This window comes from Manacus candei, unplaced genomic scaffold (assembly GCF_025592945.1).
Source record: "Manacus candei isolate 608988 ecotype Guabito, Panama unplaced genomic scaffold, ASM2559294v1 h1tg000046l, whole genome shotgun sequence".
Classification (NCBI taxonomy): domain Eukaryota; kingdom Metazoa; phylum Chordata; class Aves; order Passeriformes; family Pipridae; genus Manacus; species Manacus candei.
In genome coordinates this window covers 8,820,178-8,836,179 of record NW_026138094.1, presented here as the reverse complement: position 1 = coordinate 8,836,179, position 16,002 = coordinate 8,820,178, and the positions used below count along the sequence as shown (strand labels likewise).

The 16,002-nt window shown below is 49.3% G+C and overlaps 1 long non-coding RNA gene across 3 annotated transcripts in view; it reads left to right on the top strand.

The window, feature by feature from the left end:
• Positions 1 to 16,002, top strand: part of LOC127475135 (uncharacterized) — a 43,609-nt gene that overhangs the window by 9,603 nt on the left and 18,004 nt on the right. For 2 of the 3 annotated variants that reach the window (XR_007906102.1, XR_007906100.1), the window contains one exon: positions 8,526 to 8,595. This is a non-coding gene — a long non-coding RNA (uncharacterized LOC127475135). Of the gene's footprint in view, positions 1 to 123; positions 8,596 to 16,002 lie in introns of all 3 variants that reach the window. The other variant, XR_007906101.1, reaches the window with a different exon arrangement.

Genomic DNA, 16,002 nt, shown 5'->3' with positions numbered 1-16,002 from the left:
ACGGCGAGAGGTGGGAGCCCCCCCGCACCTCGGAGGCAGGTTTTCCACCTTCACTTGCACGGGGTAATGGCGTCAGATGCCACGTAGGCCCGCAAAGCTAAATATGCCTGTGCACCCTTCCAGGGCCAGCAAAGCACCGCCATAACCACAGTAAGGAAAAAGGATCTCAGCCTGAATTTGGCTATACCGGGAGAAAGAAAAGTTCTGAGGAGCTGTTATTATATATTCTAATGAGAAGTCATTGGAGAAATTAAAAAGGGCAGAGAAAGACGAAGACGCCAGCACTAATTCCGCAGGAAGCCTCCCAGGGAAAAGGCTGTGTGAGTGTGAACGCTGAAAAGCATGAAGGCCTGGAATTAGACTATCATTTAGAAAGCGTTACTAATCCGAAGTTACAGCAGTAATTCCATGATTTGCTGGGTCCCACACGCAGCGCCAGAATTAAAGATACGGATTTTCTAGAAATGTAACTCAACTGTGGCACCGAGTCTCGGGAAGATCCGAATGAATCATTCATTCCAAAGGCAGCGAAAGACGTGTCATTAAGAACCATCCTCCTTCTCTCCAGCCCATCTGGAATATGTATACTCGATGCAATCCCAGAAATTGTGGAAGAGATTGGAGGTGGGGAGGAGGGAATGTAGTCCTTTCCCTCCTTTATTATGTTGGTTATTTTTAAGAAATAATTTTCCAATTATTTTCACAATATTGTGAGTGGTGCTCAATTCTTCTCCTATTTATTTTTTTCCCCCTTTCCTACGCCAGCATCGAGTCAGGTGCAAGCGGTTTCAGTGGAGATGCTTTAAAACTAGACTGAACAAAGCAGGAGGGAACTGAGCAAGGTGGTTGATGAATGCATTTATTCCGGAGTAATGATTTGATGGGGGATGGAGGAAAGAAACATTCAAATTCCTAATGAATATAATTCAGGAGGAATCATTCAACCAGCGTGTTAGAGAAAATCTGTTTGGTGGGAGTGTTTCTGCACTGGCAGAACCCAGGAGGTATTTCTGTCCTTGGCTTTTGTAATTGCAAAAGGTGAAAATATAAAAAGAGGATCTGAGGAAAAAAAAATATACACACATATAATAAATGTCTTTGTGTGTGTGTATATAAATACATATATATATATATAATTTCATGAAATAAAATGCAAGTGTGGCAATCCGTGTCTACATGAGAACTCTTACAAAGGATCAATGCAAGTTTTTTCACCTTGCTCTTTAATCAGGTAGTCAGAAACCACCCTTGACTTCTACTATATTTTTTTTCTCCCCAAAATTGCCTGTTCTGAGCTGATTTTTCAGATATTTTTTCAGGCTGTGGACTTGATTCACTAAGCCCAGAGCAGTGTCCCCAAAGGGGATTGAGACAGGGACCGAGCGATTTGGCCTTTAGTGTCCGGGAGAGAGAAATTGCAGTTGAATTTTTTCTGGTGCTTAAATTCTTCGCTTTTGCCCCCATTGTTGACGTGAACCTGCGGGTGTTTGGAGGAGATGTGGAGGTGGCACCCCCTCAGTTAATGAAGGAGGTGGCAGTGAGTGATGGGGGACAGTGGCATGAGAATCCCCAGCTCATGGGGAGGGTGGAGGGCGAGGAGGCAGATAAAGCCCCCCAGCAAATCCCTACTTGTGACATACCCGCTGCATTTAAAGAGTCCCTGGCAGCCCACTGACAGGTCTCTGCTTTCTGTCTTTTTTTTTTTTTTTTTTAAGTGCTATGGTGGAAGAAAGGTCCATAAGGGTCCGTCCTTGGGCCAGGGATGGATTTTGGCTACACATGGTTCCCTTTGTGGCTTAGCCTTTTGCCCTATATGTGTAGCTGTTGGCTTTGGATGGGTCTTTTCCCCTGCGTAGCCAAAACCCCAAAGGGAAGGTGTCTCTTTGGGCTGTGCTGAGAGGAGAGCCCACAATGTCCTAGCATTCCCAGCTCTTTCTCTTCTCAGTGGGACTCTCCTGGTGGAGCAATGGGATGCAGCGTAGGCCAAATGTGGGTGAGGTTCCTGAAGCTGGGCCGTGATGTCTTTGTTCTTCAGGCTGAGGTGGGGATGGGCAGAGGGAGACAGAAACAGAAGAATCGGTGTGTGCCATTGGGGGATAAATGGAAAATATAATTTGTGGGTTTCACCTTGGGGAAATGATCTCTGTGGCATTGAGTGCTCCAACTCACGATTTCCGATCTTTTCCTAAGACTCGGCCACCATGCAGCGCGTTTGGCTCAAGGGATGAGGTGAAGGGGGTTTGTACCAGATACCTGGGTAAGCCAAACTCGCCTGGGCTCAGGGGCAGATGGAGAATGGGATATTACATCCCTGCTATTCGAAGAAGCTGCCTTGGAAGCCAGGCCATGCAAACCCTCCCGCTTGGTTATGGATGAAATCCCATCAATGGGCATTTTTGTGGAATTGCCTGGCAATGGTGTGTTCGATGCTTGGGGCTGGGCTCAGCCATTTCTTTTGTCTCTCTTGGCTCCCATCCCCTCTCTGCACCCTTGATGCAGGTGGACAGTGCCTCCCTTTACCTGCTGCTCTACCCTGGCTTTGTCCGTGCCACCTGAGGAAGGGCAGAGTCCAGGGCCTTGGATGGCACATCCAACCTGTGGCTGCGGATGGGTGCTGCTCATGCACCAAGGAGGCATTCTGGCTGCGTGCTGGAAACACACCTTCTCATTTCTGCGTGGAGGGAAGGTGCTAATTTGGCATCTGTGCAGGTGCAAGCACTGAGGGCTGGTGCCTGGCACGTGGCAGTGCACGTGTGCCGTTCGTGGGGTGGGTACCCCGTGTCACTCCTGTCACCAATGCTCCCACATCACAGACCCTCAGTTTTCTCTGGGTGTCTCTGGGGGCCACGAGCATAAGATGGACCCGTGGCTGCCCACCTGGCTTCCCCGCCACATGGTACTGGGCGTCGCCCTGGCTAGGTCAGGGATTTCCGTGCCTACAAGCCTAGTCACCTCAGGAAGGTGTTTGCCAAGAGCCAGGCTGGAAAAACACTATCTCGAGCTTTTCACCATCCCTCTGTCCCTCTGGGTGCACGTGTTTGGAACCAGAGCTTGCTCATGAAGCTGAGCCATCACACTGCCCACAGCCATGCTCCCAGGATCTGCAAAGAGTCAGGACAAGGCTCTGGCTTTCCTGTTTTCTGATATTTATTCAGGGGCTCAGGTTTGGTTAGGAGCGTTTGCCTCGAAAGCTGAGGAGTGGAGGTAAAAAAAAGAAAATGGGGGAGCAAAAGAACACAATCTCTGGCAGTTAGCTGTCTCTTGGAAACTCAGTTTGCTGTTCCTATAGAGGCTTTCTCTTTTCCTTCACCCTGGTCTGGCCTTAAGTACCACTTTAAGCGGGCTTTGCTCATTCACATCCAGGCTCCTTAGAGCAATTGAGCCCGCGGGGGTTTGAAAAGAAGGGACAGTCCTTCAATGGCAGGACCTTGGGCCAGGCTAATTGGTTTTGGTTCAAGGGGATACTGGATTTGTGAAAAGCCCAAAGACATCTTTCCCACGCCAAATCCCAGCTCTTCAGAGGGGGAAGTGAGGGGTGCTGGGTGGAGAAGGGAGCTGAAAGAAATGTGGTTTAGTTGAGGAACCTCTGTAAGGATCCAGACGCCCACCAGGCTCGGCAGGGCTGGGTGCAGCGGGGGGCAGTGCCCAGGGGAGCATGGCAGCAGGGGGACTGTGTCCCTCCTCCTCAGGGCAGGTGGGTGGCGGTGGCTGGCTCCCACCTCTGGCACTCTGGCAGTGGTGGCCTGGTTTCATTAAAACCAGGCTTTTTCAATGGATGCCAGACTCCTGTGGAGATGGCAGGAATGAAGGAAGGATGGGACCTGCGTCCAGAAACCAAGTTGCTTCTGTGTACTCGCCTGTGCAGCCATGGGGGGAATTTGTTGAGGTCTCTTGTATCTCATTTTGATTTAGGAATTTATTTATTTTTAAACATTGACTCTCTCTGGCACCATTCCAGCAGTCCCACGACCTTTACTCTCCTCAATCCATAAAAATCACTTAATTATTAGGCTGAAAATCAAGGCTTGGAAACAAAGCCAGCTTATGGGACCATCAGTTCTTGATATATTTCCTGAGAGGACATATTTCTGGGCACCTTCAGAGCAGAGCACGCAGCTTGTTGGATATGAGATATCAAGGCATTATTTATTGAGGAAGTCTTCACACTCCCTCATCTGTTATAATTAACTGATGACATTTTTTTCTTAGGTTCAAAATATGGCGAAAAAGTGTAATTAGCACGAAGCTGAGGCACTGCATTAAAATGTCTCCTATAGTTAATGTAGAGTAGTCGTGCTATTTATTATAGGAGGAGCTGGCTCTGACCTCTGTGTTGCCTAACAGTTTTTATTGTAAAGATTCTTGAACTTTTTTTTTCTTTTTGAGCACCTCTGACACTCCCATTGTTTGCTGCGGGCCCTTGAAATTTGTCCGGGGGAAGCGCTTTGGCTAGAGAAATGCCTATTCTTTGTCTCTTAAATTCCTTTCAGGTTTAGCTGAATTATGAATTGGTCAGAATTGCGATTTCACTTTGGTTGCCTCTTGAGGTGGTGGTGGGGGGAAATTAAAATTTATTGTTTCCCTGGAATAATAATAACAGATCAGGAGCAGGGTGAAGCCATGGACTCCCACCACTTTATTGAAGAGCTCTGGACCAGCCAGGGAAGGTGGGAGGATGTTTACAGCCAGCTCCATCACCCTCTTCCACCTTTAGCTCATATCCTTCTAGCATGGCCCCACCTCCTGGGAGCAAACTCCTCTGGGTCCTGGAGCCAGGAGGAAAAAGTGTAGGGGGTGTGGGTGTGTTGGCCTGGGCACTGCCAGCCTCAGCGGTCCCCTTTCCTGCCGGCCCCAGGAGAGCAGCCTTCTGCCGCTGCCAGATAACATTAGTCCTGTATTTCATAGTGGCAGAAATCTGTGCCGAGGCTTGGGGCTTGAAATCGTTCTGCCCGCACAGGATGAAGCAGGGATGGGTGCGGGGTGGAGGAAGGGGAATTTGTTACACTTGCCTACAATTGTTTTTCTTTTTACTTATATAAACAATCTATTATTTATTAGCTATAAATAATGCATTTTTCTGTATGTTTAGAATGCACGTGATTTCTGTATATTAAAAATGTACATGGTTGAAGGCACCAAGGCAGGCGCTGGCAAGTCAGGGGGTACCCGATTTCATTTTGACCACGAGACGTTAATTCAGCCTCTCCCTGCCCGTGCCCTTACGAGGCTGACAACACGGTCACAGCCTATTTTTAGCTCCCTCCCTCTTTTCCTGTCCAGAGTGGCTGCACAGCGAGGTGGAATTAAGGTTGCATGGGCAGCCATAAATTGGGCACTTCCTAACTTCGAAGTGCTTGACCACACAATCTAAGCAAGGGCTCTTCAGGGCAGTATTTCTGCATGTGGCATTATCTGCGTTGGCCAGGCACGTCAAATACAGGGGTAGAGAAGCCTTAGAGCAGAAAAGACCTATCAGACTATTGAAAGTGCTTGTTTGAATAGATGAGGGAGTCAACAGAACCTACACTTGATCTGAGCTAAATGGCCAAGAAGATGTCTCCAAGCTGAGAGGGGGAAGCCTTTGTTCCTTCAGTCCCAGCCTTGATGTTTTCTTTGCCTTTGGTTTTGCCTCGTTCTCTCCTAGGGAGGTTTGGGCTCCTGCTCTGGAGGAACCTTTGGCTTGCGTTGTGAATTCATGTGCTTGTGAGAGCGAGGGTGTCCCTAGGAATGTGCACCCCCATACTCACTCCCGTCACCGCACCAGCAGATGTGTGCTACCAGCTCACAGATACTTGCTGATTGGCGTCCTTGCCTTGCCTTGCCCTGCACACTCCCTCTTTCCCATGTTGCTGTCAGGAGCTGTTCCACATGTTGGAGGGAAAGGAGAGGCCTTTGTGTTTTACATAGGAGGGATAATCTCATTTTTAACTGCTGGAAGAATTACTCCAAAGGTGATTATATGCAATGCACATTTATCTTTGCTTGAAATAGCACTTTTTTTTGTTGTTTTTTTTTTTTCTTTGTTTACTGGTGAGTATCTCCATTCCAACTCTCAATAAGATGCTGGCTGTCTGTTTTATAGTGGAGTGGGCACCCCAAGCAAATCCATCTGGGAAGTAATCAGCCTTTTGTTTTACTTTCCTGGGTGTAATGCAGTCACAGCCCTTTGCACATACTTGTGCTGATACCAGAGCATTCTCCCCTGGCCAGCAATGTATTTGCCCTGGGTTATAATTACTTGACCTGGCAGTTTTGCCTTGTGGATTCCTGGAACCTGATACCTGCCTGGGGCTGTGTCTGGATCAGCACGGGTATCTAAGTGTCCTACATTTGGGTTTCCATCATTTGGGTTTGGCTTGTGTTCCCTGAGCATCTCTTTCATAACTTTCCCCCTTTCTCCTGCCTCTCAGTTCAGCAAAGGGCCTGTCTATCTGGATGCAGGCAATAAACATCTGTTCTCACCCTCACTTCTGTTAATGAGATAGAGACAGGTAAGCATCACACATACCAACTTCCCTGCTCTCAGCAACATCAAGGAAATGGTGACAAGCTATTAATGGAAAGTGATGGTCTGGGTGCTAATTAGTGCTTCCTTTTCAACTTTTACCTACATGTCTGCCGAGATGCCCATCCCAGTCTCTCCTCTCTCCTTGCATCCCTTTGTTTCCAGCAGGTTCCATGTTCACTGTGCGCATCCCATGTCAAAGAGGCTTCTCTCTTTATTTTTTCTCTACCAATCACTTTCTGCATCTCTTTCATTCCCTCATTTTTCTGTGCACCCTCATTCTCCTGCAGTTGTTCCAGGCAAAGAATAAGCACCATATTATAGTAGGATTTGAAATCTTGGGGATGGGACATGTGAAGTTGGTCAGGAGTTTCTCATCTTCATCAGTAGGTAGTAATATTTGCTTGTGGCACCAGTGCACGGGGTCAAATTACCCTGGGGACATGAGGTCAGAGATCTGTCCCCTCTTCCCACAGGTAATGCTGTAGTGAGGCTCCCAGCAGCTCACAGGTCTTGATCATGGAGTAATTAGTATTTAAAGCAGATCCTCTGGTAATGCCCAGAGACTAAGTAGGACAGGCTTCTGTGGTGTGAGCCTGCAGGAGATGACAGGTCCTGCCCCAGAGAGCTTGTGGTCTAAACTCTAAATGATTTTGCTGTCCACCAGACCCTGTTAATGGCTGTTTTTTGAGATCCAGCCCAATTTATGCTGCTGCAGCAATGTGATTCCTGGTCTCAGCTTGGTGCCCAGTCTCTCCTGTTTCTCTTTCTTCTGGTCCCTGGGCTCTGCCCCTTCCCCAGGGACCCTAATCATCCCCTCCTCACCTCTTTTGCACGGGCTGTGGGTTTCTTGCTGCCAGGCTTGTGTCTCAAGGAGCTGCCTAATCTGCCCCTGTCATTCCCAGTCACAGGCTCTGCACACACCATAGCTTTATGGGGAATGCTTGCAGGGCAGTGGGAAGAGGCAGCCATGGTTTGCACATCAGCTAATTAATTTTCATGACTGAACGGTGCTGCCTGGTCTCTTGTTTATACTCCTCGCCGCTCCCCTTCTCCCCCTCCTCGCTGACACACACACAAGACGACACATCTCGTAGGAACGTCAGCATCCTTCCACAGCCTTGAGACGCGAGCGGTTATTCTGTTGGCTTGTCAAACGCGGGTTTCCCTGCTTCATGGTACACAGGGGCCCCCTGTTTCACATTTGCTGATTCTTATTAGACCCAGCGCGCCAGGGCCTTGTCTCTCCCCGCAAAGCAACGTGCCGCATCCCATCCATAAATCCAACCCTGGAACAAAGCCTCTTCTACCCTGCCCCATATTTCTACCCAGCCTGCCCGCTTTCCCCTCTCTCTCTCTCTCTCCCCCTCTCCCGTGCTGAAGGTTTCCTAGTGCCAGGGAGATATGATAATTCTTGTGAAGAGAGCATGAAATGCCTCTGCTCTTTGTGTCTGTTTAATTCAATGAGAATCCCAGCCCCAGATGTCATGAATGGTGGGCTTTGTGCTGGCCCTTCCTAAGCCCTAACCGCCAGCCCAGCTCTCTGTCTTTCTTGTTTCCCACCACTGGATACTGATTAACAAACTAAATTATTTTTCCTCCCTAATGATGTTTTCCCACTTTGCCCACCAGGCTGGAAGAAGCCACGGGGAGGAAAGAGTTTGTGCAAAGGATGAGATAGCCAGGGAGAAAATTAAAGAGACAGTGTTGCTCTCTGGGCTCTGGCAACGCAGGTCCGCTCGGCTTTATTTCCTTATTAGAGAATGGGGTCGTGTCTGGCTGTATTTTACGTGGCTGGGTGTATTTCAGCCGAGGGATGGGCTTGAAAGCATCTGCACAAGGTACGCTCTGGAGCATGCCAAGGTCCGTAACTCACTTGCAATTGTGTGTGTGAGTTTGCATGGTCCCAAATTTAAGGTCTCTTTTCCAGCCGTGAGTGACATGTGGTAATTACTTGACATCCGTCCATGCATATGGGAACCTCTTTCTAATTGAGACAAATTCTCTTTTCCTTAATCAGACATGACTGAGAGTTCGTGGAGTGGGATGCCGTGGGAAGGGCTGGGACGTCTCCACCTGAGCAAGGAGAGGTGAGTCCCTGGAAGTCTTGCTGAAGGATCAAGTCCAACTCGTGCATGGGAGACCAGCTCTTTTACCTGATCCCTCCCTCCCTCCCACAGCCAAATTCCCAGCCAGGTTTTGAAACAGGGCCAGTTGTTAGCTGCTGCTAGAGAGGACCAGCAGCAATAATCCAGGGAGCCTGGATGGAGCTGAAGGCGGGTGGCCAAGGAAGGATCATGCAGAGCCACCTGCTTTTTGGAGCCCAGCAGTGCCTCCTTGCTGGGCACCAGTGAAGCTGTGGCCAGCAAACACCCTCCTGGAGCAGGGAGAGAGGATGGGTGTCAACCTGGTGAGGAGAAAAGGCAGTAGGGAGGGAGCCTTTCAACAACAACCTGGAGGTCTGGGTTGTGCAGCCGGAAGTCATTGAGAGGGGGTTGGTTTGGTATTTCGATTTAAAAGAACAAACAAACAAAAAAACAGAGGAGACCCCATGCTGGTGGTGTGGGCTCCTCTCAACTGTGGCATGGGCAGGGTCACGTCTGATGGACAGGGCACGACAGAGAGCTGGGTGTACTCAGGAAAGCTCTGTGGTGGTGCAGGACTCAGCCCTGTATTTATGAGACAATGTATTTATCTTTCACAATTGAGACCTCCAGTCAGAGAGGGCCAGAGACTTGCCTTTCCCTGTGCAGATCTGGGAGACTTGTGCAGGCTCAGCTTGTAGAGTGGCTGCTCCTCTCAGAGCCACGCTGATGCTGCGGTACCCAGCCATGGTTCTCCTTTTCCTCAGCTTCGACTGAAAGGGGGAATAAACCAAGAAAAAGGAGCTGCTTGCCTGCACCCACCAAACCCCTGCAAGCACACCCACTGCTTCCAGCAAAGCACTGCCTTGTGTATGGCCTTTGCTTCCCACTGCAGTCACATCTGACCCTTATTACTTCTGCAAGGTAGAACAAGGCAGGAAAAATGGCTGTGCAGCGAGTTTCTTCATGCGCCAGGATTTATTAAGAACAATAGGGGAAATCAATCCATCTATGTAGAATACATCGCAGGCTGCAATGGGATAAAGCATTTATTCCGCTCTTGAAGGGTAGAGCTATAACTCATGGGAGTTAGTGCTCTGGAGTCCCTTCCCTTCATGTGTGCAAAGAAATGCTTTAGCCCATGGCAACCTACCAGCTATTGAATTTGTGTGGAGAATCTGCCGTCCTTCCCCTCTGCCGGCCCCTTTTTGGAAGGCGAGTCACTCATTAAAACACACCTCTGGAAAAATGAAGGGGCTGTCGGTTCGAAGGCATCTCTGCATCTCAGTTTTACTTGAAACAGAAAGGGTATAGAAATGTCTCAGTGATGTAAAAGCAACCTCCCACCGATTCTGAACGGACAGATTGTGCTTAAACCAACGTAGGATTTGCTGCAACTTTCTGCTGATGCCCAAAGACCAGGCTCTGCAATTACAGTGGAGAGGGATGGGTTGGGGTGTTGTGACAAGGCAAGATGCTGTGCAGGGAGATGTGTATTGTGCGGCTGAACACCTTCACTGCTGACTAGATAGATGTGTGTGTATATATATAAGTACTCCCTGTGCCCAGCTCTCTACTCGTGGTAGAAGGCATGCAGTGCAAAGACTGGAGCAGTAGTTAGCAGGGGCAAAAGGTGACTGGGATTTGTTATAATCTTTCTGGGTGTGAGAGAGTGTGAAGGCGGGGGGGGCAGGGTGGGTGGCATTAATAGTGAAATGGTATTTTCACTAAGCCTATTTTCACTGGGTCTAATCTATGTTGTGGGAAGAGGATCTCTTCAATAGGGCAGACCCAGCGAGCTGGGGTCTGGGCAGCTGAGGAGTGTGGGCAGGGGAAGCGTGGCAATTGGGCAGACACGTCAGACGGCCTTCCTCAGCAGAGATGACTTGGTAGGTTGCGTGCTGCTGGGCAGATGGGGTTAATTCTTACACCCAAATCAAAAGGCAACTGAGGGTGGAATGTTTTATTAATGAAAGCAACCCTTTGTGAGTATTCCTCCTGAGGCACGTTCCCTCCACCCGCTGCCTTCCCCCCTGGCTGCTGTCTGGCCCCACGTCTTGCTCAGTACCTGCTCAGCTGCCACTCACCCACTGATAGGTTTCATCAAGAAATGTCTCCATATGTGTCTAAGTCTGGAACCTGGGTATGTAGGATGGGAAGAGGAGGAGGGATAGGTCCTTGGCCATGCTGTAGACAGGGGTGTGCCACAGGCAGACAGAGCTTGGGCTGTCACAAGTTGCATGTCAGCCCATCGTCTTCTGCAATGGTGCTGCAGGAGTCACCTCTTTGGTACCAAAGAGCGAGAGAACCAGAGTGTTTCTCTGGTAAAAGGTAAAAGAGAAGGTTGAAAGCGGGTAATTCAGTGGGCTGGGGATGAAGGGGACAGTGAAGCTGGAAATTGGGTTGGGGAAGTTGGAAGTGCCTTACCCACCATCCATCCCCTTTCCCCTCCCACTGCCCTGCTGCCTGACAAGCAATGGGCTCAAGAGAGGAGCAGCCAATTTCTGTGCACCAGAAAGCAGACTCTCCTGGTCTTTCTTGCCCTGCTGTCTCCCTATGCCCATGTCCTCAGGGGCCCTGGACAGCTTGTTCTGCCAAAGGACAGGGCTGTGGGAGTAGCAAGGGCTGTGTGTGGAGATTTTTTCTGTCACTTTGTTAAAAATAAAACAAAAGCTGGTTTATGACAATTGATTCAGGAGAAAGAGGAAGTGGAGCTCAATTCCCAGAGCACCTTTTAGCAAGGCTCTGCCTGCACGCGTGTGTGTCGTACGCGTGTCAGAACTGAGCACCCACGGAAGGCCGGGTCGGGAAACCTCACATGGAAGCGGGGAAAAGACCCCAGTGCATGGCTGCTTCCCTGAGGGAACCCCCGCAGGGCTAATGTTTGATCTGAGGCTCAGTTGTACTCCTCTGAAACCTTGGGATGTCAGGAGCTCGAAGGGAGCCTGGGATGGAAGAAGATGCTATTTGCATTTTCCTATGAATGCATCTATTTGTATAAATCTGGTGTCTCTGTGCATGCGCACACTCCCCTACGCATGCATTTGTTTGAAGAGCAACACACTGTCCCCATGGTGTTCTCTGCTCAGGGCCAGAACTGGTTAGTCTGAAATTCAGACTCTTCCTGGAGGAGCTGCAACTCCCCTCCCCACTTCAAATCTAGTGATGGCTACGGACACAGGAGTCCCGAGATGGTTCACCATGCGATAGTACAGTTTCATTGTGGGGGATGAAGGCTCCCCCTTTCAAATTTGCACAGACATCAAAAGAATCTAGAAGGTTCAAACAGATCACAACGTAATCAAAATGCCAAGCCACCGTCTGCTTCTGCCTTTGGGTTGACAAGCAGGATTAGCACCCAAGGGAAGCAGGGTGTAATAGTGTTTCACGGGCACTGTGAACAGCCCAGAAGTGTGCGGAGTACAGAAAGGTTAGCCGAAGGGCAGGTCTAGCTACAGACGTACAGTTGGGGGGTGGATTTTAAAGCAAGGAGCTGTACATGTACAACCTCTGTGGATATTTACTTTAGCAGAAGGCAGGACTCTCCTGTATACCAGTTATGTCACACTGGAAGGAGTTTAAACTGGAGAAAGCCAGCTTGAGAGTGGAGATATGAACCAGTGTGGCGAGGAGCAGCAGCAGTTGACCTACAGTCCTGTCATTATAATGGTGTGGTTTGCCATGTAGACATCCCCGGAGCAGAGCAGCTATCCTGCCATCCCTTATGTTTCACTGTCTAACTGAGATGTATAACACGGCCCTGCCTGTGTGCAGTTGCAATCACCCTGTGGTTCTCTGCAGAGAATTGGAGCAGGTGCCGAATTTTCAACCTGCGTCATGTGCCTATCACACTATGTGAAATAGCCCCGTCATGGCTAAAGACATGTGAAACACTTCCCAAATGCTGCTTTAATGTCAGTAATTGCTGGTCCTGTCCTGAATACAGCCTGAGATCAGGGATATGAGGGTTCCTTGGTTGGTATTTGGTGTTGCTCATTTGGAGAACTCAACAATGCTGATGTGTCCACTGCAAAGCTCCTATGGAATGGGAAATGTAGCTGTGGCTTTGTCTGTGCTCTCTGTTAACTGTGCCTTCTCCTTTTATAACTGACCTTGTTTTAAATTTGTGTTACATTAAGGTTTAGGAAGCTCACTTCTTCTTTAATGGTATCTCTGCAGTTTTGCTTTAGGATTTATTTTGTTTTGGCCAGGAGAAAGGCAGAATTTGCCCATAACTCACTCTCAGAATGCTGGACAGGTGAGATCTTGCCTTGTAGCTCTCAGACTGCTGCATCTGTCCAGGCCTTTTCTTCCAGGGCCAGTCCAGTGCCCAGGACTCACAGGACAGATTGAGGCAGGGAGCTGTGCCCTGACAATGGCTGCCCGTGTGGGGATAACGCCATTCCTGTCCAAGGGGAAGGCCACGGAAAGGGCACAGCCGCCTCCATGGCCATGAGCAGGGCGCAGGCAATATGTGCTGCCTGGTGAAGGAGAAGCGTGTCAAGACTGTTCCAGGCAGGAGGGCTGGGGAAGAAGCTGAGGGAGCACTGCATGCCCAGCGCCTTGGCACATGAGCGGGGCCCGGGCTAAGATGGCCGCTCGCCAGCACACTCTGGCCCACCATGGCAACTCCCTCTCTCCTGGGGCCCCCGTTTCCCGGCTGCCGCTGCTGCCGGGTGCCCACCGCCTCAGGGCTGGCGGAAGGGAGCCCACCGGGACAGGCCAGCTGCGGGCCTGAGGCAGTGTGGGCCCTGGCGGCCATTTTGCGGGAGGCGAGCGCCGCCTGTAAGATGGCCGCATGGGCATGAGGTGGGGTGCAGCGCTGCCTTGTCCTCGCCACACTGCCTCCCTCACGCCGTCCCCTCCTTATCTTGCTAATTACCGATGAAGGCAGAACAATAACGGGAGCTGGCATGCCCCAGTTCTTTCTCTGCCACCTCCTTCCTCGGGCGGAAAATCTGCGCGCACACCTCCCCCCCCGCCTGCCAGCCCCTCTGTGATATTAACTGAATTAACATACTTCCTAATTTGCCCTGTGTTTTCCCTGTGCTGGCTCCCAGCCGCCTCGTCATGGCTTCTCCAACTGGTGGGGAAGAAGCGAGCACGTTCATCCCCTCCGCTTGTTTGGTTATATGCGAAAAATCCTTAATGACATCTAAAAGGGGTGGTGGGACAATAGCTCACGCGGGGTTTGGCAGGAGACGTGCGATATTTACCCTGCCAGACCATCCTCGCTGCCGCTTTGCCGAGGGATTACGACGGCCGCCGTCCCCGCGTTCCTCCATTTATTTATTTTGCCGGTGGCGGGGGGGACGCGTTGGCACGCGGCTGCTTTGTGCGCCTTGCTTCACCTATGAAAAGGACACATTAAGGTGTTGCCATAAACCCCCGGATGACAAAGAAAGCGCCTTTCTCTTCGGCTCGTAGGCAACAATGACAGAAGCCTTTAAAACCATGATTCCCCCCCCCAACGATTGCAGAAGGCTTCCCCCTAAAAGGAACTTAAATACATATCATTAATTCTAAAGCGCTGAGCTCCTGCTAACTATGCCATGCTTTTTGTTTCTGATAGTATTTGTCCGTTGCAGAGAGCAAGCCAAGGATGCAGAGCCTCTCCCACCCTCCTCCCTTTGTTTAAGTGACAAAATGTTTCTATGTTCTTGTTTAGAAAATAAACCTTTGTGGGTTTTTCAGCTTTTAGTTTTATTTTTTTTCCATTTATCCTGGTGTGAAATCCAAACTCCCCTTCTTTCCATATCTTGGGAATCCATGTTCCTCATGATCAATTTTTCCTCCTTTATCTAAAAATACAACATTATTTTATAGCATTACTCTGAAAACGCAGCAGTAATATTTTGAATTTGAGTATTTGGAGCTTCAGGATATTGCAATATTTTTTTTTACAAGCGATGAATGAAATGCAATGATTTAAGTGTGTAATGCACAATACAGATGCCATGCATTGTAAATACATTTCAGGGGCATAAAATCCAACACAGAGAGCCAGTGTTCCACAAAAGCCGGGAGTCCAAAAATAACTGTAAAAATGAATTGTCTGTCGGGACGAATCTCTCAGATCCGAGCCCATATTTGCAGGGTTACAATATACAACTGGCTTACTTATTGGCATAAATATCTCATTTTAAAATGCCAATGATAAACTGAAAAAGAGGTGAAGGAGATATTTGACTGATTACTGGATGCCATGGATTCCCTGCGTTTAATTTCATACTTACATGCTATTTACTTATCCCATGTTTATGGGTATGCGCTTTAGCTTCATATAAATCTCTCCTGTCTGCCTGTCTCGCTGCGTTCTTTTCTCTTCTGCCATCCCATCTGCTTCTCATGGTCCTTCTCCTGAAACCACATCACAGGATCTGATGGGAATAATGGGAATCCGCCTCTGGTCTCTATCATAAACATGCCAACGTGGGCTATTGTGTCAGGAGCCGGCGGTCACCAGATGGTGCTTGGTTGCCCAGGGTCTGTGTCGCTGGGTTTGGTCTCTTGATAAACCAACAGCTTCTTTAGCATTGTGTTTTCTCCCAAGATCTACCTACCCAGCCTGAGGAAGTTGTAAGGACCTTGGGTAATGCACCCCAAAGGATGAAATCTTTCTGGGTGCGTTGAGCACTTTGCAGCCTCAGCCACGCAGCTGTGAGCTGCCCTTGCGGAGCTGAGGTTTGTTAATCCCTATGCTCAGCTGCGTTCACCCTGTCTGCATTCCTGGGAAGGAAAACGAGTGTGGTAGTTAGGACTGAATGCTGTCTCCATGTGAAAAGTGGTCCATGTCAAGTTGAGCGGACATCTTGCTATCTTTATGTATTGGTCTTGGGAAGACAGGGCAGGAATATCTCTGTGGTGCAGACAAAATCAAGCCATCTCCTCTTGCCTAGGCTCCCAGACAACCCTTGAGTGTCTGCAAAAGGACTGGCTTGTGCATGTATCATTGAGAGATGGAGATGTTACAGACAGGGACTGAGGTATGGGGCTTTTCCCTGTGAAAAAATGTCCTCCAGCTAGGAGAGACCCAGGGACAAATCCTGCTCTTCATTCGGTGCCTGTATGTCTTCAGGAGGTCCTGGACATTGTTGTGCATGTGAGCTGCAGAGGGGGGATTAATACAGAAATAAAGATTGAAGATAAAAACAGTGAGAGCAATGGCTCTTCCCGAATGCAGACAGATGGAGAGAGCCTGGCATAATTACATTTAGCGAAGGGCCACCATGAATGAAACCAATTAAAGGAGAAGCAATGCTCGTATGAGAGAGCGAGGGAGAGAGGAAAGCAACCACCTCTTTTTGGGCATGCACCTTCCATGGGGGGTGAGTCCTGCGCAGTCCCCAAGTCATGGGTGAGCTTGTGCATGCACCTGCCTCCTGGCTTAGGGGGACTTTGCTTATCTGCCAG